Consider the following 26,680-nt stretch of genomic DNA (forward strand, 5'->3'; position numbering starts at 1 on the left):
CTTTCCCTCCCTACATATCTCCCGGCCAGAGTCCTTTGGTCATCTGGCTCCAACTCTCTGCAGGTAAAAGGTTTCTCCAAGCAGAGAGTGGGAGGTTTATCCCTTTCCTTGGTTGGCTCTTCCCTCTGGAACGGCCTCCCTTCCCCCTCAGACTTGAGCAGGTTCTTCTTAAGTTCTAGAAACTTCTCAGGACTTTCCTTTTCTCCTCTTCCTTCCCTCTACCCCTCCCATGCTGACTCTCCATCTGCTGTTGTGACTGTGGCCTGCTCCCTTCAGAGTCTTACAGAGACCAGCCCACTCCCTACTAGTCCCTCAGCATCCTTTGTTAGCACTTGTCCTTTGTCCCCTTCACCAGACTAGCCCAAATTGATTCCCCCTGTCCACCACACTCATCCCCCCTTTCCCCCTTTTCCCCTTGGCCTGCCCAGCACTTGCCCGCCCACCTTCCCTGGGGGCTCCCCACTCCTGCACTTCTCCCTCTGCCCCCTCTCCCTTGCACTTACAGCCTTGCCCAGCACTAGCCCGGTAGGATTGCCACAAGGCCAATATAACCGTTGTTCTACTTTTGTGATTCCCATTCCCCCCCTCCCATCGTGTCTTGTGGCACCTGGAAACTCTTGTGTATAGGCGCCATAAATGTGCAATAAATAAATAAATAAGCCTGCTGTTACAAGCTGCTGTTAAAGCATGTAAAAGAATCTTGAGCAATATCAGTTACTGCAGTTGCAATTTTAGAATGTTTTACTTGCTATCTGTACAAGAAGTTTAGAAACATGGGTGTAATCGAAGGGGCAACTGTTGTGGCCCACCATTTTGTCCCACTCATTTGACAGGGGCCCCTTTAATTTAGATATCATGTCGGCCCAACATCTTCAGCAAAGTTACTCCACTGTTGAGAAACAATTAACGAATTAGAGTCTGAGTAGTAAGCATGTGTTCTGCAAATTAGGCAATGGCTGTTCTTCTGGGCGAATTCGATAATCAGGTGACAAGAAATGTAAGATCATACTTGTTTGCAGCTTGGAAACTTAGGGAACTTGTGTGTAGTACTACGTGTTGTTTTAGCAAATACCCTACAGTGAGGAGACTGCGAAGTCATATGCATGTATACGTCTTCTGTTTTTGTTGAGGATAGTTCATTTGCACATCATGATTTGCGATTCTTTGAAATTCCTTTTCAAATGTGTAATTTTAAGATTGTCTTTAGATGTGTGTTTTTTTGGTTTTATAATTTTGACTTATGTGTTTTTCTCATTTCTTCTGTTTGTGTTTTACATAGAAATCCCATGGAGGGGAAGTTATAGGACAGGGCATTGCTGAAAGGCGAGGGCCCACCCAAGATGAAGTACTGTCATGAGAACCAGGAACAAGGACGAAACGGTTCCTCAATTTGGGAATACAGACCTGCCTGCATACGGATGTGCCAATAAGTGAGAGCCCCATTCACACACGTGCCTTACCTATAGTGGACGAGCCTGTAGGTGGTGAGCGTGTCCGCTGTTCCTCTTGGACATCCGCTGGCTACGACTATACATGTAACACAATCATCGAGTCCACATCAAGTTTTATGTGAAGGTAGTCCAGCTAACCTACATGGCAGCAAGGCAGACAATGACATAGGAACACATTGGTGATACTATTGTACCTTGGGTATGCTCTCTTCATGTTGAAACAAGGTCAACCCAAGCCTACCTAACAACAGTGCATTTTGGACTATGGAAAGCTCAGAAGGCACTGCTCAGTCGGTGTTACTGGCCAGGGCTATATGCTGAAACTAAACAATTTGGTGCATTCTCTCACATCTGTCAGAAGACCACTCCTGATGATGTACCCTAAGCATCATTACCTTCATTAAACATTTTAAGGTACCCTTCCACCGGATCGGCACAGAAGTAGTTACCCCCCCCCCGGGAGCCATCGAAGTCCAGCAAGTGATACATAAAGGTATTTGTCGACTATGCAATCTGACACTCAAAGGCCTTACCAATAAGAAGTAATACCATTAAGGTTATACTAAAAGTGCTCATGTCTTTCTTCATGCGAGATCTAGGGGGACATCGTCATGTTCTCCACAAAACCAGACCAGTAAATGTAACATTTCGCAAGATACACCCCCTGACTGGAAGGGTAAAACATCTGGAACCAAATCCCTAAAACAGCTGGTGAAGAACTCAAGAAGCTGCTCGATCTGGGGGCTATCACGAAGTCTCAAAGTGAATGGTCCTCCACAATTGTGCTTGTCCCAAACCTGATAAAACTTGTCTGGGTTGTATTGGCTTAAAGCAACTCAACAAAATGTATGCATTTGAAGCATACCCCATGCCTGGGATAGATGAAATAGTGGAAACACTGGGGCCCACAAACGTTATTTCCACCTTGAACCCAACAAACAGTTACTGGCAGTTGCCTTTGAAAACAAAACCGCCTTCTTTACCCTGGACGGCCTGGTTCAGATCATGGTCTACCTTTTGGACTACATGGTGCTCCCGCAAACTTCCAAAGGTTGATGGACCATGTGCTGGCTACATGTCAAGCCTTTACTGGAGCCTACATTGACAATATTATGGTCTACACCTGAGGTGAACAGTGACAGTTGAGAGGGCGTCAGTTGTTGCCTCCTCCACCCCCCCCCCCCCGTGCCAGTATGTTTCTTATCACTCTACCTTTCTAGCATGCAACTCCTCCTCGACCAGATGCTTGCCAGTGTTTTCTTATTTCACTTAGTGACATCCTAATCAAAACAGAAACCAGCAATAAGAGTCTTTTTGAGAGCAGTGTCCCAGCACCATATGCCAATTATCAGCAGACTGCGACCCGACCACCAATATCCAGATTACCTGATGCCTATGACACACTGGCTGCGGAAAGAGAACAGCAAAGAGAGAGGAGAGACAAAGTGCCATAGATATGCGGGTAGCAGAGAACCCAGGCAGTCCTGTCAGATAACTGTAACAAGTATGCACAACCACTGTCAAAACCGTAGACCACCATGAAGTAAAGCAGGGCTTACAATCCCCACCAATCATTGATGTTACCTTTGGGGGACAAAGAATACTGAGCCTTGCGGCTCCCATTGTTGTTCATCGGCAGGCCCATGTGGAAAATGTGGGCAGGGCTTAGTCCTGTTTGTAATCTTGTCTGCCTACAATGTTTCCCGTCTGGGCTAGAAAGGCCAGATTGGTCAGGGACAGAGAACCAACCCATAGAGAGGGAGTAATATCAAAAGGACCAAAGAAAGCAGGACATGTGGGTTATTCAGGTGAGGTTAGGAGGAGGTGGATGACCAGGATTCCAGCAGGAATAGTGGAGTGTAGAGGATACTTTTGGAAAATGTGAGGAATTGGCTAGGGAGTGAACATGGTACTGCAGTGTGAGTGTGCGTGTTAGTCTGGCAAGTGGGTTTAAACTAGATAGGAGTGACTGTGAAGTGTATGGCACTGAGTGAATGAAGGGTGTTTGAATAGTAGTAGGGTGATGAGGGAGTAGTTCAGTGGAGAAGGGAGTAACAGAGTGGAAGCGGGAGGCGGAGTGTGGAGATGGGAGTAGCAGTTGAGCAGGAGAGAGTAGGTAGTGACAGCAGTGAGTAATTAGCATCGTCTAATGTTCGAGTAGATGCCCAGAAGGAGTGAGAGAGCTTTAAGGGACAGGAGAGTCGTAGGAGGAGTGAGTAGAGGTAGGTGGAGGTTAAGGAACAGAGGAGAAGACAGTACTCAGAGAGTGACAGGAGAGATTGAGAGTCAAAGGAAAAGCATGATTTAAGCAGGGCATCTCCAAGTCACTATTCCCTACCTCTATAGAAAACGAACCACTTGTTAGAGTAAGGAAAGTTAGGTAGTCCCTGAAGGAGGTTAGTTAAATAAGGCCAAGGGCCTTCAGGTGAAGTTATTTTCTCATTAAGTGATAAGCACACTGAGGGACAAACAATTGCTATATAATAACCTGCGCTTACAGACGTCTGTTCTAGGGTGGAGGTGCTTGGAGATGAGAAAGAGAAGGACGGTCCTAGAACTCATTGGTATTTCACTAAAAACTATTGAACTGCCTCTGCGAATTGGAGTGAATCTGCTGCCAAGTGAAAAAAACACTCAACCACGTACATTTGACTCAGCCGCAGTGTGGCTCCATGGCACTAACGGGAACATTTCAGAATGCATACCATGATTAGTCCAGAACAGAGGGCCTATGAGTCGAAAAGGGGCTGAGATTAACACCCTTTATAAGCATGCTGATGTCTAAAACACCTCCAAAGTCGGGAAGCTGGAGCAAGATTGGCCTTTGGGAGATTAACAATGGGAGAAGAAGGGGGGGGGGAATTAAGCTGCAAATAGGAAAGAGAAGGTGTGGGTTGTTCAGGTGAAATCAGAGGAGAACCTAGTGGCATAACAATAAACCAGAATAGAGAAGATGGGGATAGGAGTGGCTACGTTATTTTCAGAGAAGCTGAGGTATTGGTTGATAAGTTAAAGTGGTACTGTTTAGTGAGTGTGTGGGTAAAGTGTGTGGTTGTCAGTAGAAGAGGAGAGAAGTTAGTCAGTGGAAGGTTGCTGAGGGAGGGCAAGGGGGTTCATGATTAAGAGGACGGGTGAAGTCATAGTGTAGTGGAGAAGCGAGAGTAGTATTGCAGTGGAAGTCGAAGAGTAGAGGTGGAGTGGACATGGTAGAGGAGTAGTCGAGTGGAGAGGGGAGAGAAGTGGAGAGGAGTGAATAGTAGTGGAGTGGAGAAGGGAGAGTAGCAGGGGAGAGAGTAGGAAGTAATAACATAAGAGCATGAAGGTAGAATGTAGAGAGCGAGAGAGAGAGAGGAGAGACAGAGGAGGAAGATGCAGGAATGGAGAGGAAAGACGTTGGGTGGAGTTGGAGAGAGGAGAGTAGTGGGAATAAGGGAGAATAGTAGAGAGACACAGGAGGAGGAACATCAGGGTGTGAGAGGTAGAAGACAGAGTGAGCCTTGAGTTTCTGAAAGGCACAACCCACACACACACACACACACACCCTTAGAGCTAACCCAGAGATGGCATAGATACAGAGGGAGATTAGATTGATAAGGCAGTTTCCTTTAGGTCCTCGTGAATAGCAAGGCAGAAACTGAAAATAGGGTAAACAGTAGATACTAATCTGGGTAGTAAGGACCCCTGGGTTAGAGAGGATCTGGTTTCTCTAGACGAGAGAGAGAGAAAGACAAAGAGAAAGAGAAAGACAAAGAGAAAGAGATAGAGAAAGAGAGAGAGAACGAGAACGAGAGAGAAAGAGAGAGAGAGCGCGAGAGAGAAAGAGAAAGAGAAAGAGAGAGAGAGCGCGAGAGAGAGAGAGAGAGAGAGAGAGAGAAATAGGGACTGCCCATAGAGGACCGTACAATAAACCTAATACAAACCTTTAAACTTACTTGGGAGTTTGTGTATTATTAAGGCCACCTGTGACAGCATCAAATATATATAATTTTCTAAGGATATCTGTCTATTGGGGACTGTGGATGTGCACAGCCCAGCTTCCTCTCTCAGTCCCTATTCTTTTAAAATGCTGGCTTAACATCTCCCTCTGTTTCCGACTAGAGTAACATGTGCTGTAGCCATTTTATACTCACATCCACATTCCGGGGCTGCCCAAATGGTTATATATTTTTTATGGTTGCCCACACTTTAATGTTAGTGATGTGAAACCTTAAATGAGCACCAATGCTTAGTATCAGTGGCTGCTGGTTTACACTTCTAACTGGGGGTGTAAACATTTGCATATACATACCAGAGCAACCAAGCATAGCGAGGGAGCCCAAACCAACTAAAAACATTTTAAATAAATGGTTACAAAGGGTGCATTTGTTAACCGACGTTATGTGGTGGAGCGAAAGACCTGACACATCCCTACATTCCAAGACACTAGTAGTGCATAGAACCATTTCCCAAAGAATGTTCATGATGTGTTTGCCCACTTTTTGCCACAATTCTGCCAACTGTAAAAAATATTTTAATACTTACTGTGCCCATACACGCTGGCTGCACCAATTTATTCTGGTACTCCCACATAAAGAGATACGTTTGCTATGCCCATAATGCCAGTAATGATATTATAAGAAAACATGTCCATGCTGGCTATGCTGGCTATGACAATATATGCTCGTATGGTAAGATAGATTTGTATTTGTATTTTATTGTTTCTATCGCGCTTTACTACAAAGCACTTTACAGCATAACAACCAGAATACAGAAAACATCAAACATGGAACATAGAAGCAATAAAATGTACATGATTCAAACCAGAAAAACAGCACGTGGAACAATTTGCATTTGGGAAGGAAGAGCAAAGGTATGGGAAGGAGGAAAGGGGAAGTGAAAAGGGAGTAGAAGGGAGGGTGGAGATCAAAGGGGAGACATGGAGCTATAAAGGAAAAGGAAGATGGAGTGGGGAGGAGAAAGAAGAGGAGGAAGGGGAGAGAAGTCAGGGAGTGGGTGAAGAAGGAGTGATTTTAAGGAGGATCGGAAGGAGGAGTAGGAGGAGTAGGTGGCTATGGAGTGGATAGAGAAAGGTACTGAGTTCCATTGTAGGGGGGCAAGGAGCTGGAAGGAGCAGAAACGAAAAGAGGCACGAGGAGGAGGGTGAACAGAGAGTAAAAAGAGATCAGCAGAGCATAGAGAGCGAGAGGGGGCATAGAGAGAGAGAAGAGAGGAGAGGTTAGGAGGGGCAAGGTCATGAAGAGATTTAAAAACAAGACAAAGGAAGTGGAATTAAGTTGGGAGTGGGAGGGAAGCCAGCCTAGGTTGGCAAGTGAATTGGAAATGGAATCAGAGGGAGAAAGAAGACAGAGGGTACGACGGCGGAGTGGTAAAGGTATTTAAGGGGGGTGAGATGGGAAGAGGGGAGACCGAAAAAGAGAGAAGAAGAGTAGAAGAGGTGAGAAAAGATGAGGGAAGAGAGTAAGAGTTTGGTAGCATTGAAAGTAAGAGAGGAACAGACTTTGCAGATATTTGTGAGGTGATAGCGACAAGAGCGAGTAGTAAGGGAAATGTGGTAAGTGAAGGAAAGGGAAGAGTCAAAGTAGATTCCTAGATTCCGCGCATGAGCGGAAATTGGAAGATCAGCTGGGGGAAATGAATGGAAGGAGGGGGCAGGAGGAGGAAGTGTGTTGGAAGGGAAGAAAGGACTTCAGTTTTGTCCGTATTGAGAGAGAGAAAATGCAATGACATCCAGTTTTTAATGGCAGTGAGACAGGGGGAGAGTTTAAGATGAAGGTCAGGGGTGAAGGAAGAGAAGGAGAGGAATAGTTGAGTGTCATCGGCATAGAAATTGTGAGAAATTCCAAAAGAGGAAATGAGAGGAGCGAGAAGTGAAGTATAGAGAGAGCATGAGAAGAGTCCAAGGACGGAACCTTGGGGAACACCATGGTACAGAGGGAAGGTGGAGGAGGTTTGTTCGCCCCAAGAGACGGCGAATGAGTGGTTGGAGAGGAAAGAGGAGAGCCAGTTAAGAACTGAGTCTTTGAAGCCAATGGAGGAAAGAGTATTGAGAAGTAAGGGGTGATCGACAGTATCAAAAGCAGCGGAGAGGTCAAGGAGGACAAGTATTGAGGATTGGTTCGCGTAGCGAGCACTCACTGCTGTAATCTGTGTGTGATCTGAAGATTGCATGTTTGAATCCTGGCTAAGCCTTTCATTGTTCCGAGGTCAATAAAGTTACTACACATTCAATTGGGTAATAATTGTATATAAACATTTTCTTTGTAAAGCGCTTTGAATAAAAGCTCTATATAAACGATAAATTTTTATTTGTTCAGTTACTTTCCCCATTTAAGGAAATAAGCTTATTGGCTTTTTTCCTACAACCAACAAGAAAGAATATCTCTTTGCTGGTTAATCTTAACACCAATATAAAATGTCATTCCACAGTAAGAAAACACATATTTGCTGGCTGTAAAAATTCCATCTCCCATGTCAGAACTGTCATCATGTTGACTTTGTCCTTAACACTTTTTTTTTTTTTAAATGACATGATAAGTTAAGAAAACGTGTTCTTTCTGGTTGTACTAAATAGCCCACTCGCCACCACATGTAAGAACACTCATCATGTTGGTGTTGCCCTTAACACCTTTACGCAATTCCATGCAAAGTTAAGGAACCATGTTCTTGCTTGCTGTACTACACCACATACAGCCTGTAAGAACATGTATTTTTTTTTTTACTTTGGTGTAATGTTTCACCAATCGCCCCCCTCAGGCACCCGCCACCCACACACATGCACATTCATACACACATTCACATAAACTGTCATGAAGCGAACAATGTTCTCTTAATCATTCACATCAGTACCCAGAACACTGACCCACGCAGATACACTATGTCACTCACATGCATCCCCCCTTTTCAATTAAGCTCTCTCTATCTCTCTCTACACACATATACTCACAAGAAATTGTTCATAACCCAACAATAGTCTGGCCATGGCACTTAACTATACCCAATGGGTCCATCACCTTATTTAAGTATTTTGTAAGTCGTCTGTAATCTGTTTCCTTGCTTAAATATATGGTATGATTGCGGCGAACCAAACTGTAACCTGGTCCCGTCACAAACCATTGTACTTCTCCTCGGACCACTATGTAACCAGGTCCCTCGAACCATTCACTGTGCTGTATTATACTCACCTCCCTTCAATGTGCAACATTCTGTAACCACTGTTGATCCTAAAGATTTAGCACCCAGTTATCCTAGGGTTCGGCTGTGCTCTACAAATAAACAAACTAAACTAAACTAAACTAAACTAAACTCACACAAGCAAATACATACACAACATATCATTGTTTTAATTTAATAACATAAGACGCCACAGCAGTGATCTTCTTCTCTTCAGGATGGGCTTCCTTTCCTCCTGGCATAATCACATTTGATGAAGATGGCCATGGGCCAGGAGACACCCTTCAGCCCTCCTCGTTCCTATTCTTGCATCAGACAGAGGGGTAGAACAGCATTCTGACTCTGCTTCTGGCCTGGCAGTGGGAGGGGATAAAAAGGTCATCATTATTCTTCAGGTAGTGGATTTTCCAGAACCTTAGAAGAATTCTGAAGGCTGCAACATCACTGATGGTCGTCTTAATGATTTCATAGATCTCTAGAGGAGTGAAGGCATTGGAAGGATAGCTCAGGGGCAACCTGCTCGCCTTGGAAGCAAGATGACGGGAACAACACAGGTTCGATTCCCAGGTCTGTGCTGAGAAACCTCTGGGTATTAAGCACGTTATAAATCATATCTTACTGTAATTTTATTTGTGTAGAGGCGCCATACAGATTCCAGCACTTACATTATGGACAGCCATTTGTCAACATTTGACAGTAGCAGTTAATGTAGCAACCACCCCTGCTTAGGGTGCATACAGGGCCAGTTACAACCTGCCAGCCCGAGTATTTGTATCGACTTAATCGGTGTTATTCAAGAAATACAGACGATTTGGGTCACCAAAAAACTCTCTACCATGCCTGCACAATCAAATGTTTTAACAGACACAAATGTCTTGTGATTTGTGTTTCTCGTTACAGCAGGTTATGTTACATCCCAAATGGGTGAAATGTTCTTTCAGGCTTATTTGGTCTTCTGGTTCAAAACGGGGATTTGAAATTGATATTTGGAGCGGCATTAAGAACGCCTGATATGGTTCCGGTGTTAATCGGTTTTAAAGAGCTCAAACTGAAGTCACACATGTATAGATTTCTTCCTTCACAAACTAGGAACGTTGCTGGGAGCACTTTAGATCTATCCAAAAGGTATTTCATAGCTAATTGACATAATGCATACATTCCAGCATTAAGACTACTCTAAATTAAATCTATGACACTACCCATGTTAACTATAGTGCGGATGTAAGCTATCTAACACTTAAAGGGAGAGCATTGAAGTGGTAGCGAATAGTGATGTAGTGTGTGCTTTAAAATGTAACTGTGAAGGCATCGTGAGATGTCACAATTGACTTTCCTGAAGGTCTTTGATATCTGGTTTAGTGGCTACAGAGTAGCGTTTCTTGTGCCCTCCTGTGCATGAGCTGGTCTAGCCTGTGGCATAGTCCACAACTGATATGTTGGTGGTCCAATACCTTCTGCTTCTCAATACAGAACCATTCCTTGATTGGTGTTTGTATATGTTGCTACATCCATTCAGTACATTCTTCATTATGTATGTTTGGTATGTCATATAAGAGGACAGCATCTCTTTCGGCCCAAATAAAAATAATGGTGACACAAGAGGAATCGATTTGAGTATATCAGTAAAGATACCCAATTATACTTTAATCTACTAGAAGGAGTGCAACACATTTGTGTGCACCCGACAAGGAGAGTTTATTCAATGTCAACAACGGATGACATTCTCATAAAGCTATTTGTGCTATTTATACACTTTACATACACAATTGTTTGAACAGTTCAATGGCATTTGTCCCTTTCTATTCTAGGATGGAGTTTATGTATTTATTTATTTTGACATGTATATAGCGTGCTAGGCCCGGGGATATCAAGGCGCTTGGTACAAGCAAGACACGCTTTGGAGGAAGAGTGACGTGTCAATTATCTCGATATGATCATTTGCAAATGTGGACAGTTGATTTCTGCTCTTTGGAATATTTGTATTTTTGCGAGTTTGTGTTGACTATATGAATTAATTTAACATGTTAAGTCATGCAATGTACATAGTTTCTGAAGCACTTTGGGACCCGTGAAGAAGACATGTGTTTTGCGCCACCAGCAGGCGTGCCAATTGAGGATTGGCCATCAGGGTAAGTTGATGGTTAAATGTCATTTTTGAACGGGGCAAAAGGACACAAGTGCATTCTTAAATGATTGATTCCCTAAAAATGTAAAATGAAGCAGGGTTTGGTAAACCACGCCTCTCTTACAAATGGCCATCCCAGACAACAGCTGCAGGGCAGAATGTAAACCAGACGTGGGCTTGGAAAGAAATCCCTAGTCTCGTCTGTCGAACAGGTTTGATTGGTTCTGTCTTGATGAAGACGTGTACCATTTACTATCAAATTCCGTTCCAATGCAGCGTTCAGAAATGCAGGGCCAAATAACGTAAAATAGCAAGCATACGCCATCTTCGCAAATGGCAGTGTAAACGCATTTAGAAAAGCTAAAGAGCTGCGCTAGCAGATCACAAGGCATCCACACTCCTTACTGAATCTCCTAAAATGCAGTACACCATCGTAAACACGTTGCCAAGTATTTTTTAAGACACAGGTGACGCTGTGGTGCCATCTACAGACCAAGGCAAGCAAAATGGTGACGTGAACCTTCATAAAAATGCCACTGTTTCCTTTTTTTATCGGAACATATATTTCAATACAACAATTTAGGTTGAAGGCAGGCATATCTTTTGGTATATGTGTCTTTGCAGTTTAAGCACTCTTCCCCCAGTTTATGTGTCTTTGACTGCTTTTGTATCCAATATTGCACCGGCAATGTAGCGTGAAGCCCTCATTACGGACGAATAGAGGCATTGTTGAATCCCGCACACTACAGTACACAGCTCAGATCTCTGGTCTGTCATCTTGCGCGCGTGTGTGTGTAGAGGCTAATCCGGCTACTCACCCCTAACACTACTACAACCTCTAGTGATTCCAAACAAAGATGAAACAGGCACAGTCACCTCCTGTGTTAACACGGGTTCGAATGCATTGAGCTGGGCTTCTCAGTGCTGTGGGTCGAACCAAGTGTGCATACTGCAAGTCACAGTTATCCAGGCAGCGAGGGGAAGCTGTGTGTTATGTGAAGGCGTCAGCTCGGTCCGGTTCGAAATGACCACCGGGTTAGATTTGTCAGCCAAGCTGGTTCGAAGCATTGACTACCTGTGTTGAGTCGTCGAGTGGAATGGTGCTTCCAGTAGTTCGACTCTAGATCCAGGGTATTTTGATGTGAATATCCTGGCGTTTGAATTTTTCCTCCACAGAGGATAAAGTTTTGCTCGCATAAGAGATCACTTTATTGACCTTGTCATGCTTTTGGTATAATACTGCCGTCAAGCACGTATTAGAGAACCCTGTCTCCAGGAAAAACTCCTTGTTTCTGACAGGGTAAGCTAGCCAGGGTGCTTGTGAGAGGCTTCTTTTGAGCTGTCTTACTGCCTCAGATTGTTCTGGACCCCATTCCCACTTTACCCCCCCCTTCAAGAGATGAATCAGGGGTCTGGTGATCTCTGCGTAGCCCTCAATGAACTTTCTGCTGTAATTGGTAAGTCCAAGGAGGCTCCTTAGTTCCCGCAGAGTTGTGGGGTCTTTCAGTTTCTGAAGTGCTTCCACTTTCTTTTCTTGGGGACAGAGACCCTGAGGAGTAATCTCGTGCCCCAAGAAATTAACACGGGTTCTACACCACTGTGCTTTCTGAAAGGAAAGTTTTGCTCCTGCGGCCCTCAACTTTGTCAGAACATAACAGATCTCTGCTATATGTTCCTCCGCAGATGAACTTTTGATGAGGACATCATCTACATAAGCCAAGTTACCCCTTGCACCCAGTTCGGGCATGGCTTTTTTGCAGGAAAATGTTGAACTCATTGCCGGAGTTGAGGTATCCGAAGGGAGTCCGGGTCCATGTGTACTGCTGGCCCCCAAAGGTAAAAGCCAGTTTGTATTGGTCGTCCCTACTTACAGGCACGGTCCAGTATCTATTGGTCAGGTCTATTGCAGTGAATACCTGTGACCCCTGAATCTGGGCCAGCCCTTGGTCAATGTAGGGCAGAGGCCATCGGGAAGTATGGACCCGTTTGTTGAGCTCCCTAAGGTCGGCGCAGAGTCTCCACTGGCCGTTTGGCTTCAACATTCCCAGCACCGGATTATTGAAGGTGCTGTGTAGTGGACGGATTATCCCCAGGGACTCAAGGTTCTTGATTATTTCAGTAAGGGACTCCATGGATGCGAGAGGCAAACAATATTGCTTCACAAACACTGGAGTCATGCCAGGGTCCGTGGGAATTGTTGCTGTGTGGATGTCGGTGCGACCACAGTTATATGAGTCTACCGCAAAGAGATCTTGGAAATCCAAGAAAACTTGTTTCAACTTTTGCTTCTGTTCCAGAGTCACACAGGCATCAGCTAGGTGTAACGCTCACCTGATTCCCGCAGAGGCGCCGGTCTTGACTGGGCAAATACCGTATCTTCAAAGGTGATGTGTAACACACGGTTGGCTATTTGGGCTGGACCTCTGTGCACTGTATGTCTGACTCGAAGAGTAAGATGTCTGCCGATAGAAAATATGGGATTAATGAACTGGGGTTATTGGGTGTCTCTCTCTTCTTCCCCTTCTCTTCTCCTGTAGAACCCCAAAGGTTAACGCTCTCACCTTAGGTAAGTGAACGCCGAGCTCTCCATCTGCCTCGGGGCAGGGTGCAGTAACCAGTTTCTTCACTGGATAAGGGTGCAGGCCTCTTGACCTCAGAGGACTGCTGTCCGTCGTTTACTGCACGAACGGTAAGTTCCGAGTATTTCAAATGTCTTTAAAAGTCTTTTGTAATGATGTCTCTTGTTTTGCAGGGTTCCGGCGATGGCGGATGACGGGCTGAAGTGAGTTGAGGATGGAACCCGTGTGAGGAATAGAAGCGCCTGGAAGCACGTAAGTAAGCGCTTGTTGCCTGCTTCACGAAGCGCACTAACTGTCCTTTTATCTTGCAGGTACAAGTTCGGAGCTGCTGAAGGGTGCCGGAATACCCACTGGGTTCGGCGTGGGAAGGAGTAATGGCATGTGAGTAATAAAGTTACCCAATGTCTTTAAACGCACCTTCTTTTGTCTTTCAGATGCGGGATGCAGCGCCGAAGGCCTCTGGAGCGTGCGAAGAGTTGGTAAGCTTTTGTCTTTCAGATGCCGGAATGCAGTGCGAAGACCTCCGGAGCACGCGAAGAGTAGGTAAGCCTTTGTCTTTCAGATGCCGGAATGCAGCGCGAGGCGTTGGTGACAGCCGATGGACCAGGTAAGAGAAGCGCTGTCACTGAAGACCGTAATGCTAACCTGTTCTTTCTTGTCTTTATAGGTGTTGCTGAAGACTGGATTCAGGATGGTAAGCCTTTTTCCCTTAGGCCCAGGATCAGATGCAGAAGACACGATGAGCGTTCTGCTGCAGAGGATGCAGAATAACGCAAAGCAAGATTCATCCATCGGGTGTGGTTTAAATAGCCTCCTGTGGTGCTTAGGTGTCTCCTTCCACAGCCTCGCCTAGGTAAGAAAAGAGTTCCTGCTTTCCAGAAGAGTTCCAGTGTTCTGAACCTAGGGAGTGGCTCCTGCCCCACCCAACAGGAAAAGTAGTCCCAAACAGAAGAGGATTAGAGGCTCAACCGGCAGGTAAGTAAGCAGCATGGTCTGCTGCAGGTAAGTCCACCCAAGCATTATGAGCCCGGCGCTTCCAGCGCTGGGACTGGGCATATTTATGAGCCTGGTGCCACTGGCGCCAGGACAGGGTCCAAAAGGTCCCAATTGGGACTGGTTGGCACTCGGAACCTGGGTTATTGGTCTGCTTCCAAGGGAGTTGGGTAAGTCCTGACCTTTTGGAAGCAGAGATCATGACAGCACCCCCCCTCAAGGCCCCTCCCAAACCCGGCTTCTCCGGGGGTTTGGGCTTGTCAGGAAATGTTCGATGGAATCTTTTGATTAGACGAGGAGCATGGACATATTCTGCAGGTTCCCAGGATCTTTCTTGGGGGCCGTAGCCTTTCCAGTCAATTAGGTAAAATAGTTTAGATTTGGAGATCTTGGAGTCCAGGATGCTTTTGACTTCAAACTCGAGTTCTCCATCAACTAGGATAGGTTTTGGAGATTTAGTTAGTCGGGTTTGAGGTTGCACAGGTTTTAATAGAGAGACGTGGAAGACCGGATGTATCTTCATGTGAGGGGGCAAGTCCAACTTGACCGCTACTGGGTTTACTATGGTAGTGATGGAATAGGGACCAAGGTATCTTGGGTTGAATGTGCGTGGTCCTTTTAGAGGTAGATATTTGGTGGATAACCAGACTTGATCTCCTACTTGATATTGGGGGGCTTCCTTCCGATGTTGATCTGCTCCTTTCCTGTATTGTTCCTTAGCCCTTTGAAGGTGAGAAACGGCTTCCTTAAAGGCTTGGGTGATTGTAGAATGCAGGTAGTCTACTGCTGGTGTTCCAAGATCTTGGAGTGGATCCAACTCCGAGGTTCGAGGGTGACTGCCATATAGAAGAAAAAACGGGGTTTTCCCAGTTCCCGAGTGGACAGAGTTATTGTAGGCATATTCGGCTATCCAAAGGATATCTTTCCAAGTTTTTTCAGTTTGTTGCAGCATGCAGCGTAAATACTGTTCCAGAGTTTGATTGGTCCTCTCGGTTTGTCCGTCGGTTTGAGGGTGGTGACTGGTCGATAGTCTCACATCAATTTGAGCCGACCGACAGCAACTTCGCCAAAAATGAGAAATGAATTGACTACCTCGATCCGGAATTAGAACTGAAGGAAAACCGTGCAGTCGGACGATGTTTTCGAGAAATTCTCGGGCCAGAGTTGTTGCTGTTGGCAAGCCTTTGAGTGGAATGAAATGCGCCATCTTGGAGAATAAGTCCACGATTACTAGGATCGTATTGTATCCGGAGCATGGAGGTAGATCGGTGATGAAGTCCATAGAAAGTGTATGCCAAGGGCGAGGTGGGATGTCAATAGGGCGTAAGAGGCCGGCTGGTTTTTCCTTTTGACTCTTGTTTTGGGCGCATACTCCACAGGACATTATAAAGTCTCTGATATCTTTTTTCCAAGACGGCCACCAGAAGTAGCGCTTGATCTTTTCTGAGGTTTTGGCCATACCGGGATGACCTTCCATTAAGGAATCGTGATAACAAGAGATTACCTTTTTCTGTAAATCTGTGCTGGGCAGGTATAATCGTTCTTGGAAATACAATAAGTTGTCCTTCACTGCAAAGTCCTTTCCCTGCAGATGCCAATTCTGTATGTCTGCTGGAGTTACAAGTTGCCTGGCTTTACCCTTAACTTCCTCTATGGATTGTGTGGCGATTACACCCAGAATTCTTTGTTCGGGAATGATAGGTACAGGTTTAGGGTTGATCAAGTGTTCTTCCACTCCCATCCGAGAAAGGGCGTCAGCTTTACCGTTTTTTGTACCAGGTCGATAGGTAATTATGAAGTCAAACTCGGCAAAAAATAGTGCCCAACGGAGTTGTCTAGAGGATTGGGCTTTTGCGGTTTTCAAATATTGCAGGTTTCGGTGATCCGTAATCACAGTAACGGTGTGTCGGGCCCCCAGAAGATAATGCTGCCAAGCCTTAAAGGCAGACTTGATAGCCAGAAGTTCCTTATCAGTAATAGTGTAATTGATTTCAGGAGGCAAGAATTTGCGGGACCAAAATGCCACGGGATGCAACTGATTGGTTACTGGGTCCTTTTGTGATAGAACTGCCCCCATGGCAAGGCTCGAAGCATCAGTTTCAACGATGTAGGGGAGTTCGGGGCGAGGATGTTTTAAAATTGGTGCAGAGATAAATTTAGTCTTCAAATTCTGGAAAGCTTGCTCCGCCTCGGTAGACCATTCAAAACGTTTATTTTTCTTTAACAAGGTGGTGATGGGCTGGACTATTCGAGAGAATTCGGGGATAAACCTGCGGTAAAAGTTAGCAAAGCCTAACATGCTTTGAACACCTTTTACGGAGGATGGTGATGGCCATTTGAGAATTGCATCGACCTTCTTTGAATCCATACGCACTCCGCTAGGTGATAATATGAATCCCAAGAACTCAACTTCAGTCACGTTGAAAACACATTTTTCCAACTTGGCGAAAAGTTTGTGTTGACGCAATCTCTCGAGGACCATTTTCACGTGTTTCCGATGTTCAGATTCCGATGAAGAATAAACGAGGATGTCGTCAATGTAAACAACAACACACACATCTATGAGCTCTCTGAGGACATCGTTCATAAAATATTGAAAGGCGGCCGGGGCATTGCAAAGTCCGAAGGGCATGACCTGATATTCAAATAGCCCATACTTGGTGCGGAAGGCCATCTTCCATTCATCGCCCTCTTTTACTCGTACCAAGTGGTAGGCTCCTCTAAGATCCAGCTTTGTATATATGCATGCTTTTCTGACTTGGTCCAGGAGTTCAGGGATCAAAGGTAACGGATATCTATTCTTAACGGTGATCTGGTTCAGGGCACGATAATCTATACAAGTTCTAAGGTCCCCTTCTTTTTTTGGAACGAAGAACAAAGCTGAAGAAGCAGGGGACTTGGAAGGACGAATAAACCCATTCGCTAGGTATTGATCCAGGTATTGTCGGAAGTGAAGGTTCTCAGGCTCGGTGAGGGCATAAATTCTACTACAAGGAGGTTTAGATCCAGGTATCAGGTCTATCTGGCAGTCATAAGACCTATGAGGAGGTAGAGAGTTAGCCTGATCCTTCCGGAAAACATCTTGGAATTCTAGGTATTCGGGAGGTAACTGGGGAGTCTCCGAAGAAATTGCTGCCAGTGCAACACCAGGTGGAGGGTGACAAGTAGAGACACATTCTGGAAACTGAACCGTTCTTGCTCGCCAATCGATCTGAGGATTGTGTTTCTCTAACCAAGGTATTCCTAGAATAATCTGGAACTGAGGGGCCTTGATCACATCGAACACGATCTTCTCATTGTGTCCATCTTGACTTACTAGCGTCACTTCTTGAGTGGTATGCGTTACTGGTCCGGAGGCTATCTCCGTACCATCCACCGTAGTAATGACGTCCTTTACAGCCTTGGGACAAAGAGTTAGATTCATCCTCAAAACCATTTCATGATCCACATAATTGCCGATGGCACCGCTGTCGACGTAAGCTTCAATCGCATGTAATCGATCAGGATGATCAGGACTAATGAGGACCATAGGTATCACGAAATGCGAGGTCACGGAACTGGTTTTAACGCTCGGCAAGAGGACCTCTATTCTTGTCGGGCGAGGTCGTTTCCCTGCTCAGAGTTTGTGACCTTGGTAACTACAGCTCCTACTGCCTTCTTGGCTGGTTTCACCGGACAGTCTCGAAGAAAGTGCCTTGAGTTTCCGCAATAGAGGCATAATTGCAACTGTTTTCTCCTTTCCCGCTCCTTTTGTGTGAGTGGTCCTTTCAGGCCCCCTATTTGCATGGGTTGCCCGGAGTCTACTCCTTTGGAAGGAGTTGGTGGTTTGGAAAATACTCGAGCATCAAACTTGGAACGATCGGCCTTCCTGTTCTGCAGTCTGTGATCTATTTGAACGACTAATTCTATATAGTCCGAACAGTCTTGTGGGGGATTCACTACTTGGGATAACACATCTTTGAGCTCTCCACGTAGACCTCTATAAAACAGCGTAATCCTTTTGTCCTCAGGCCATTGAGTTTCCACTATCAGTCTGTTGAAAGACGCAATATAAGCCAAAAGGTCTTGATTACCCTGTCGCAACGAAAGAAGCTCATTGTCCAAGGCCTGCCCCTGTGAATGTCTTGCAAACAGTTTTTCCATACTGAGCTGAAAAGCTTGAAAATCATGGAGAACCGGATCATCTTGATTAACTAGAGAGATCGACCAGTCTGCCGCATTGCCACTAAGGTACAAAAGCACGAAAGCTACTTTAGCTTGATCAGTTGGAAAGGCTGCTGGCCGGCATAAGAAATGCAACCGGCACTGATTAATAAATACTGCAAACCTCTTTGGGTCACCAGAAAATCGTTCGGGCGGAGCCAGAGGTACATTCCCAGGTAGGTTGATTTGCACTGGATTTATAGAGGATGTTGAAGGAAGATTTGCCCCTGATGCGGATAATGGGGTCTGTCCGGCTTGTGACTGTAGCAATTGTCTAGCGAGATCGTCTGTTCGCTCCTTGGAAATGATCAGTTCCCTTCTTAGAGCGTTCGTTTCCTGACGGGCTGCATGCACTTCTGCTCTTAGTTCCCCAAGTAACTGGGCTAGCTGATCGGTATCCGAGGTTTCCATAGCGCCTGGGCGGGAGTTTTGCGGTAGGCTTTGCGTTCTGTAACGCTCACCTGATTCCCGCAGAGGCGCCGGTCTTGACTGGGCGAATACCGTATCTTCAAAGGTGTTGTGTAACACACAGTTGGCTCTTTGGGCTGGACCTCTGTGCACTGTATGTCTGACTCGAAGAGTAAGATGTCTGCAGATAGAAAATATGGGATTAATGAAAGGGGGTTATTGGGTGTCTCTCTCTTCTTCCCCTTCTCTTCTCCTGTAGAACCCCAAAGGTTAACGCTCTCACCTTAGGTAAGTGAACGCCGAGCTCTCCATCTGCCTCGGGGCAGGGTGCCGTAACCAGTTTCTTCATTGGATAAGGGTGCAGGCCTCTTGACCTCAGAGGACTGCTGTCCGTCGTTTACTGCACGAACGGTAAATTCCGAGTATTTCAAATGTCTTTAAAAGTCTTTTGTAATGATGTCTCTTGTTTTGCAGGGTTCCGGCGATGGCGGATGACGGGCTGAAGTGAGTTGAGGATGGAACCCGTGTGAGGAATAAAAGCGCCTGGAAGCACGTAAGTAAGCGCTTGTTCCCTGCTTCACGATGCGCACTAACTGTCCTTTTATCTTGCAGGTACAAGTTCGGAGCTGCTGAAGTGTGCCGGAATACCCACTGGGTTCGGCGTGGGAAGGAGTAATGGCACGTGAGTAATAAAGTTACCCAATGTCTTTAAACGCACCTTCTTTTGTCTTTCAGATGTGGGATGCAGCGCCGAAGGCCTCCGGAGCGTGCGAAGAGTTGGTAAGCTTTTGTCTTTCAGATGCCGTAATGCAGTGCGAAGTCCTCCGGAGCACGCGAAGAGTAGGTAAGCCTTTGTCTTTCAGATGCCGGAATGCAGCGCGAGGCGTTGGTGACAGCCGATGGACCAGGTAAGAGAAGCGCTGTCACTGAAGACCGTAATGCTAACCTGTTCTTTCTTGTCTTCATAGGTGTTGCTGAAGACTGGATTCAGGATGGTAAGCCTTTTTCCCTTAGGCCCAGGATCAGATGCAGAAGACACGATGAGCGTTCTGCTGCAGAGGATGCAGAATAACGCAAAGCAAGATTCATCCATCGGGTGTGGTTACAATAGCCTCCTGTGGTGCTTAGGTGTCTCCTTCCACAGCCTTGCCTAGGTAAGAAAAGAGTTCCTGCTTTCCAGAAGAGTTCCAGTGTTCTGAACCTAGGGAGTGGCTCCTGCCCCACCCAACAGGAAAAGTAGTCCCAAACAGAAGAGGATTAGAGGCTCAACCGGCAGGTAAGTAAGCAGCATGGTCTGCTGCAGGTAAGTCCACCCAAGCATTATGAGCCCGGCGCTTCCAGCGCTGGGACTGGGCATATTTATGAGCCTGGTGCCACTGGCGCCAGGACAGGGTCCAAAAGGTCCCAATTGGGACTGGTTGGCAATCGGAACCTGGGTTATGGGTCTGCTTCCAAGGGAGTTGGGTAAGTCCTGACCTTTTGGAAGCAGAGATCATGACACTAGGTTGACTCACTCTTCCACTATCTGCCTGAAGCCTGGAAAGACTTCTGGTTTTGCTATCTCAGCGGCCTCCTCCAGCTGGGTGGAGAAGTCCCTGGTCAGAGTGCTGATTTGGACCGGAGGCTTCAGGTGGGAAAGTCAGCCCTCATGGACCTGGAAAATCACCTCATCCCCTCTGAAGTCACAAGTAACATCTTCCTTACCATAAGGGCATGAAGTGTACACCAGGTAGTTCCCCCACATGTTGGGTAAAGATCCTGTCTGGTGTTGTATTGTCATTACTGTCACTGTCAAAACAGTCCTTGGGGATTGGTCCTAACAGTTAATTTCCTAAATCAATGGAGAAATGTTGGTCATCAACCGCCATTCCAATAATGGTGCCTGCGGCTAGAGTAATACTCTTTAAGTCGCTGTTATCCACCTCTATCGGAATGGTGTCATGTTCTATGTTGACTAATGGTGCTGGGTTTACCCCTAACCCTTGCTGTTGGAGGGAAGCATTTAGATGAATATAAGCATCAGGGTTTTTCAATTCTTTTCCTCTTTTAACTTTCACTTCCAGGGAGAATTGTCGGGTCCTTTCTGGGATGGTGACTTCCTCTTTAATCTGAATTTCAACTGCATAAGGTAGCAATTGAGCTGACCTAAATGCTTTTTCTGGATCATCAAAGCCCATGGGATTATCCGCTAATCGGGACCAAGCTTCGAAGTTTATTAGGTCCAAACTAATGGCAAAGTGATTGAGAATGTCACTGCCTAAGTAAAAGGCAGCAGTGACGTCTCGCATGACCCAACAATTATGGACTATGCTCTTGTTGCCAATGGAGATTTTGAGCATACACCTGCTTGGCAGGAGATGTTTGGAATTGGGTGCTTCCAGGTCCATTTCCCATTTGTCTATCAGTTTGAATGTGGGAATGGCTGGATCTTTTTGGAGTTGGCGGAACATGGCTTCGCTGATGAAGCTCTTATTGTTGTTCACACACACTCCGGCGAAAACAGAGTCCTTCCCTTCATTTAACTGAACAGGGATGAACAACTGCTCTCCAATTTGCTGAATATCAGCCAAGCTCTGAGCTGATTTCACATCTTTCTGGACTATCGGAGTGGGAATATCTGATTGTGGATTAGTAAAGAATTTCAGAGTGTTTCCTTCCAGCGTGGAATACCACCTTAAACTGGAAGGAAGGTTGATTTTCAGAAATAGAGAGGACCCCCCATCACCAGTCTGTTGTCCTACTGCTATTACTGTCACATCTGGAATTTGGTTGATCTGGAAGTGAAATTCTACTTGGTCAGAATTTTGTTCAACCATGTGGCAGGTGCCGTTTAAGCTAACATAGTTGACACTCTGCTTTAATTTTATTGGCCGGCTAGTCTGAGTCCAGAGGACCTTGTTTACACAATCTATTAGGGGTGACAACCTTCTCAGGAGGTCATTCCCTAGTAAACAAGGGGTGCCCTCTGGAGTCACTACTATGAGCGGGTGTTTCCCCTTGTGTCGCCCAATTTTGATGTCCAAATCCGTACCTTGGGTATGCTCTCTTCATGTTGAAACAAGGTCAACCCAAGCCTACCTAACAACAGTGCATTTTGGACTATGGAAAACTCAGAAGGCACTGCTCAGTCGGTGTTACTGGCCAGGGCTATATGCTGAAACTAAACAATTTGGTGCATTCTCTCACATCTGTCAGAAGACCACTCCTGATGATGTACCCTAAGCATCATTACCTTCATTAAACATTTTAAGGTACCCTTCAACCGGATCGGCACAGAAGTAGTTACCCCCCCCCCCCGGAGCCATCGAAGTCCAGCAAGTGATACATAAAGGTATTTGTCGACTATGCAATCTGACGCTCGATCTGGGGGCTATCACGAAGTCTCAAAGTGAATGGTCCTCCACAATTGTGCTTGTCCCAAACCTGATAAAACTTGTCTGGGTTGTATTGGCTTAAAGCAACTCAACCAAATGTATGCATTTGAAGCATACCCCATGCCTGGGATAGATGAAATAGTGGAAACACTGGGGCCCACAAACGTTATTTCCACCTTGAACCCAACAAACAGTTACTGACAGTTGCCTTTGAAAACAAAACCGCCTTCTTTACCCTGGACGGCCTATTTCAGATCATGGTCTACCTTTTGGACTACATGGGGCTCCTGCAAACTTCCAAAGGTTGATGGACCATGTGCTGGCTACATGTCAAGCCTTTACTAGAGCCTACATTGACAATATTATGGTCTACACCTGAGGTGAACAGTGACAGTTGAGAGGGTGTCAGTTGCTGCCTCCCCCACACCCCCCCTCCCCCCCCCCGCCGGTGCCAGTATGTTTCTTATCACTCTACCTTTCTAGCATGCAACTCCTCCTCGACCAGATGCTTGCCAGTGTTTTCTTATTTCACTTAGTGCCATCCTAATCAAAACAGAAACCAGCAATAAGAGTCTTTTTGAGAGCAGTGTCCCAGCACCATATGCCAATTATCAGCAGACTGTGACCCGACCACCAATATCCAGATTCCCTGATGCCTATGACACACTGGCTGCGGAAAGAGAACAGCAAAGAGAGAGGAGAGACAAAGTGCCATAGATATGCGGGTAGCAGAGAACCCAGGCAGTCCTGTCAGATAACTGTAACAAGTATGCACAACCACTGTCAAAACCGTAGACCACCATGAAGTAAAGCAGGGCTTACAATCCCCACCAATCATTGATGTTACCTTTGGGGGACAAAGAATACTGAGCCTTGCGGGCTCCCATTGTTGTTCATCGGCAGGCCCATGTGGAAAATGTGGGCAGGGCTTAGTCCTGTTTGTAATCTTGTCTGCCTACAATGTTTCCCGTCTGGGCTAGAAAGGCCAGATTGGTCAGGGACAGAGAACCAACCCATAGAGAGGGAGCAATATCAAAAGGACCAAAGAAAGCAGGACATGTGGGTTATTCAGGTGAGGTTAGGAGGAGGTGGATAACCAGGATTCCAGCAGGAATGGTGGAGTGTAGAGGATGCTTTTGGAAAATGTGAGGAATTGGCTAGGGAGTGAACATGGTACTGCAGTGTGAGTGTGTGTGTTAGTCTGGCAAGTGGGTTTAAACTAGATAGGAGTGACTGTGAAGTGTATGGCACTGAGTGAATGAAGGGTGTTTGAATAGTAGTAGGTGATGAGGGAGTAGTTCGGTGGAGAAGGTAGTAACAGAGTGGAGGCGGGAGACGGAGTGTGGAGAAGGGAGTAGCAGTTGAGCAGGAGAGAGTAGGTAGTGACAGCAGTGAGTAATTAGCATCGTCTAATGTTCGAGTAGATGCCCAGAAGGAGTGAGAGAGCTTTAAGGGACAGGAGAGTCGTAGGAGGAGTGAGTAGAGGTAGGTGGAGTTTAAGGAACAGAGGAGAAGACAGTACTCAGAGAGTGACAGGAGAGATTGAGAGTCAAAGGAAAAGCATGATTTAAGCAGGGCATCTCCAAGTCACTATTCCCTACCTCTATAGAAAACGAACCACTTGTTAGAGTAAGGAAAGTTAGGTAGTCCCTGAAGGAGGTTAGTTAAATAAGGCCAAGGGCCTTCAGGTGAAGTTATTTTCTCATCAAGTGATAAGCACACTGAGGGACAAACAATTGCTATATAATAACCTGCGCTTACAGACGTCTGTTCTAGGGTGGAGGTGCTTGGAGATGAGAAAGAGAAGGACGGTCCTAGAACTCATTGGTATTTCACTAAAAACTATTGAACTGCCTCTGCGAATTGGAGTGAATCTGCTGCCATGTGAAAAAAACACTCAACCACGTACATTTGACTCAGCCGCAGTGTGGCTCCATGACACTAACGGGAACATTTCAGAATGCATACCATGATTAGTCCAGAACAGAGGGCCTATGAGTCGAAAAGGGGCTGAGATTAACACCCTTTATAAGCATGCTGATGTCTAAAACACCTCCAAAGTCGGGAAGCTGGAGCAAGATTGGCCTTTGGGAGATTAACAATGGGAGAAGAAGGGGGGGGGGAATTAAGCTACAAATAGGAAAGAGAAGGTGTGGGTTGTTCAGGTGAAATCAGAGGAGAACCTAGTGGCATAACAATAAACCAGAATAGAGAAGATGGGGATAGGAGTGGCTACGTTATTTTCAGAGAAGCTGAGGTATTGGTTGATAAGTTAAAGTGGTACTGTTTAGTGAGTGTGTGGGTAAAGTGTGTGGTTGTCAGTAGAAGAGGAGAGAAGTTAGTCAGTGGAAGGTTGCTGAGGGAGGGCAAGGGGGTTCATGATTAAGAGGACGGGTGAAGTCATAGTGTAGTGGAGAAGCGAGAGTAGTATTGCAGTGGAAGTCGAAGAGTAGAGGTGGAGTGGATATGGGAGAGGAGCAGTCGAGTGGAGAGGGGAGAGAAGTGGAGAGGAGTGAATAGTAGTGGAATGGAGAAGGGAGAGTAGCAGGGGAGAGAGTATGAAGTAATAACATAAGAGCATGAAGGTAGAATGTAGAGAGCGAGAGAGAGAGAGGAGAGACAGAGGAGGAAGATGCAGGAATGGAGAGGAAAGACGTTGGGTGGAGTTGGAGAGAGGAGAGTAGTGGGAATAAGGGAGAATAGTAGAGAGACACAGGAGGAGGAACATCAGGGTGTGAGAGGTAGAAGACAGAGTGAGCCTTGAGTTTCTGAAAGGCACAACCCACACACACACACACACACCCTTAGAGCTAACCCAGAGATGGCATAGATACAGAGGGAGATTAGATTGATAAGGCAGTTTCCTTTAGGTCCTCGTGAATAGCAAGGCAGAAACTGAAAATAGGGTAAACAGTAGATACTAATCTGGGTAGTAAGGACCCCTGGGTTAGAGAGGATCTGGTTTCTCTAGACGAGAGAGAGAGAAAGACAAAGAGAAAGAGAAAGACAAAGAGAAAGAGATAGAGAAAGAGAGAGAGAACGAGAACGAGAGAGAAAGAGAGAGAGAGCGCGAGAGAGAAAGAGAAAGAGAAAGAGAGAGAGAGCGCGAGAGAGAGAGAGAGAGAGAGAGAGAGAGAAATAGGGACTGCCCATAGAGGACCGTACAATAAACCTAATACAAACCTTTAAACTTACTTGGGAGTTTGTGTATTATTAAGGCCACCTGTGACAGCATCAAATATATATAATTTTCTAAGGATATCTGTCTATTGGGGACTGTGGATGTGCACAGCCCAGCTTCCTCTCTCGGTCCCTATTCTTTTAAAATGCTGGCTTAACATCTCCCTCTGTTTCCGACTAGAGTAACATGTGCTGTAGCCATTTTATAATCACATCCACATTCCGGGGCTGCCCAAATGGTTATATATTTTTTATGGTTGCCCACATGTTAGTGATGTGAAACCTTAAATGAGCACCAATGCTTAGTATCAGTGGCTGCTGGTTTACACTTCTAACTGGGGGTGTAAACATTTGCATATACATACCAGAGCAACCAAGCATAGCGAGGGAGCCCAAACCAACTAAAAACATTTTAAATAAATGGTTACAAAGGGTGCATTTGTTAACAGACGTTATGTGGTGGAGCGAAAGACCTGACACATCCCTACATTCCAAGACACTAGTAGTGCATAGGACCATTTCCCAAAGAATGTTCATGATGTGTTTGCCCACTTTATGCCACAATTCTGCCAACTGTAAAAAATATTTTAATACTTACTGTGCCCATACACGCTGGCTGCACCAATTTATTCTGGTACTCCCACATAAAGAGATACGTTTGCTATGCCCATAATGCCAGTAATGATATTATAAGAAAACATGTACATGCTGGCTATGCTGGCTATGACAATATATGCTCGTATGGTAAGATAGATTTGTATTTGTATTTTATTGTTTCTATCGCGCTTTACTACAAAGCGCTTTACAGCATAACAACCAGAATACAGAAAACATCAAACATGGAACATAGAAGCAATAAAATGTACATGATTCAAACCAGAAAAACAGCACGTGGAACAATTTGCATTTGGGAAGGAAGAGCAAAGGTATGGGAAGGAGGAAAGGGGAAGGGAAAAGGGAGTAGAAGGGAGGGTGGAGATCAAAGGGGTGACATGGAGCTATAAAGGAAAAGGAAGATGGAGTGGGGAGGAGAAAGAAGAGGAGGAAGGGGAGAGAGGTCAGGGAGGGGGTGAAGAAGGAGTGATTTTAAGGAGGATCGGAAGGAGGAGTAGGAGGAGTAGGTGGATATGGAGTGGATAGAGAAAGGTACTGAGTCCCATTGTAGGGGGGCAAGGAGCTGGAAGGAGCAGAAACGAG

General features: G+C 45.7%; 1 long non-coding RNA gene across 1 annotated transcript in view; it reads left to right on the plus strand.

The window, feature by feature from the left end:
• The window catches only part of LOC138516623 (uncharacterized), a 158,586-nt gene extending 153,204 nt beyond the window's left edge, over nucleotides 1-5,382 (plus strand). The window contains exon 3 of the long non-coding RNA XR_011282290.1: nucleotides 1,280-5,382. This is a non-coding gene — a long non-coding RNA (uncharacterized lncRNA). The remainder of the gene's footprint in view (nucleotides 1-1,279) is intronic.
• Nucleotides 5,383-26,680: the final 21,298 nt, after the last annotated feature.

This window comes from Ambystoma mexicanum, chromosome 6q (genome assembly GCF_040938575.1).
Source record: "Ambystoma mexicanum isolate Mex_15411 chromosome 6q, UKY_AmexF1_1, whole genome shotgun sequence".
Taxonomy (NCBI): domain Eukaryota; kingdom Metazoa; phylum Chordata; class Amphibia; order Caudata; family Ambystomatidae; genus Ambystoma; species Ambystoma mexicanum.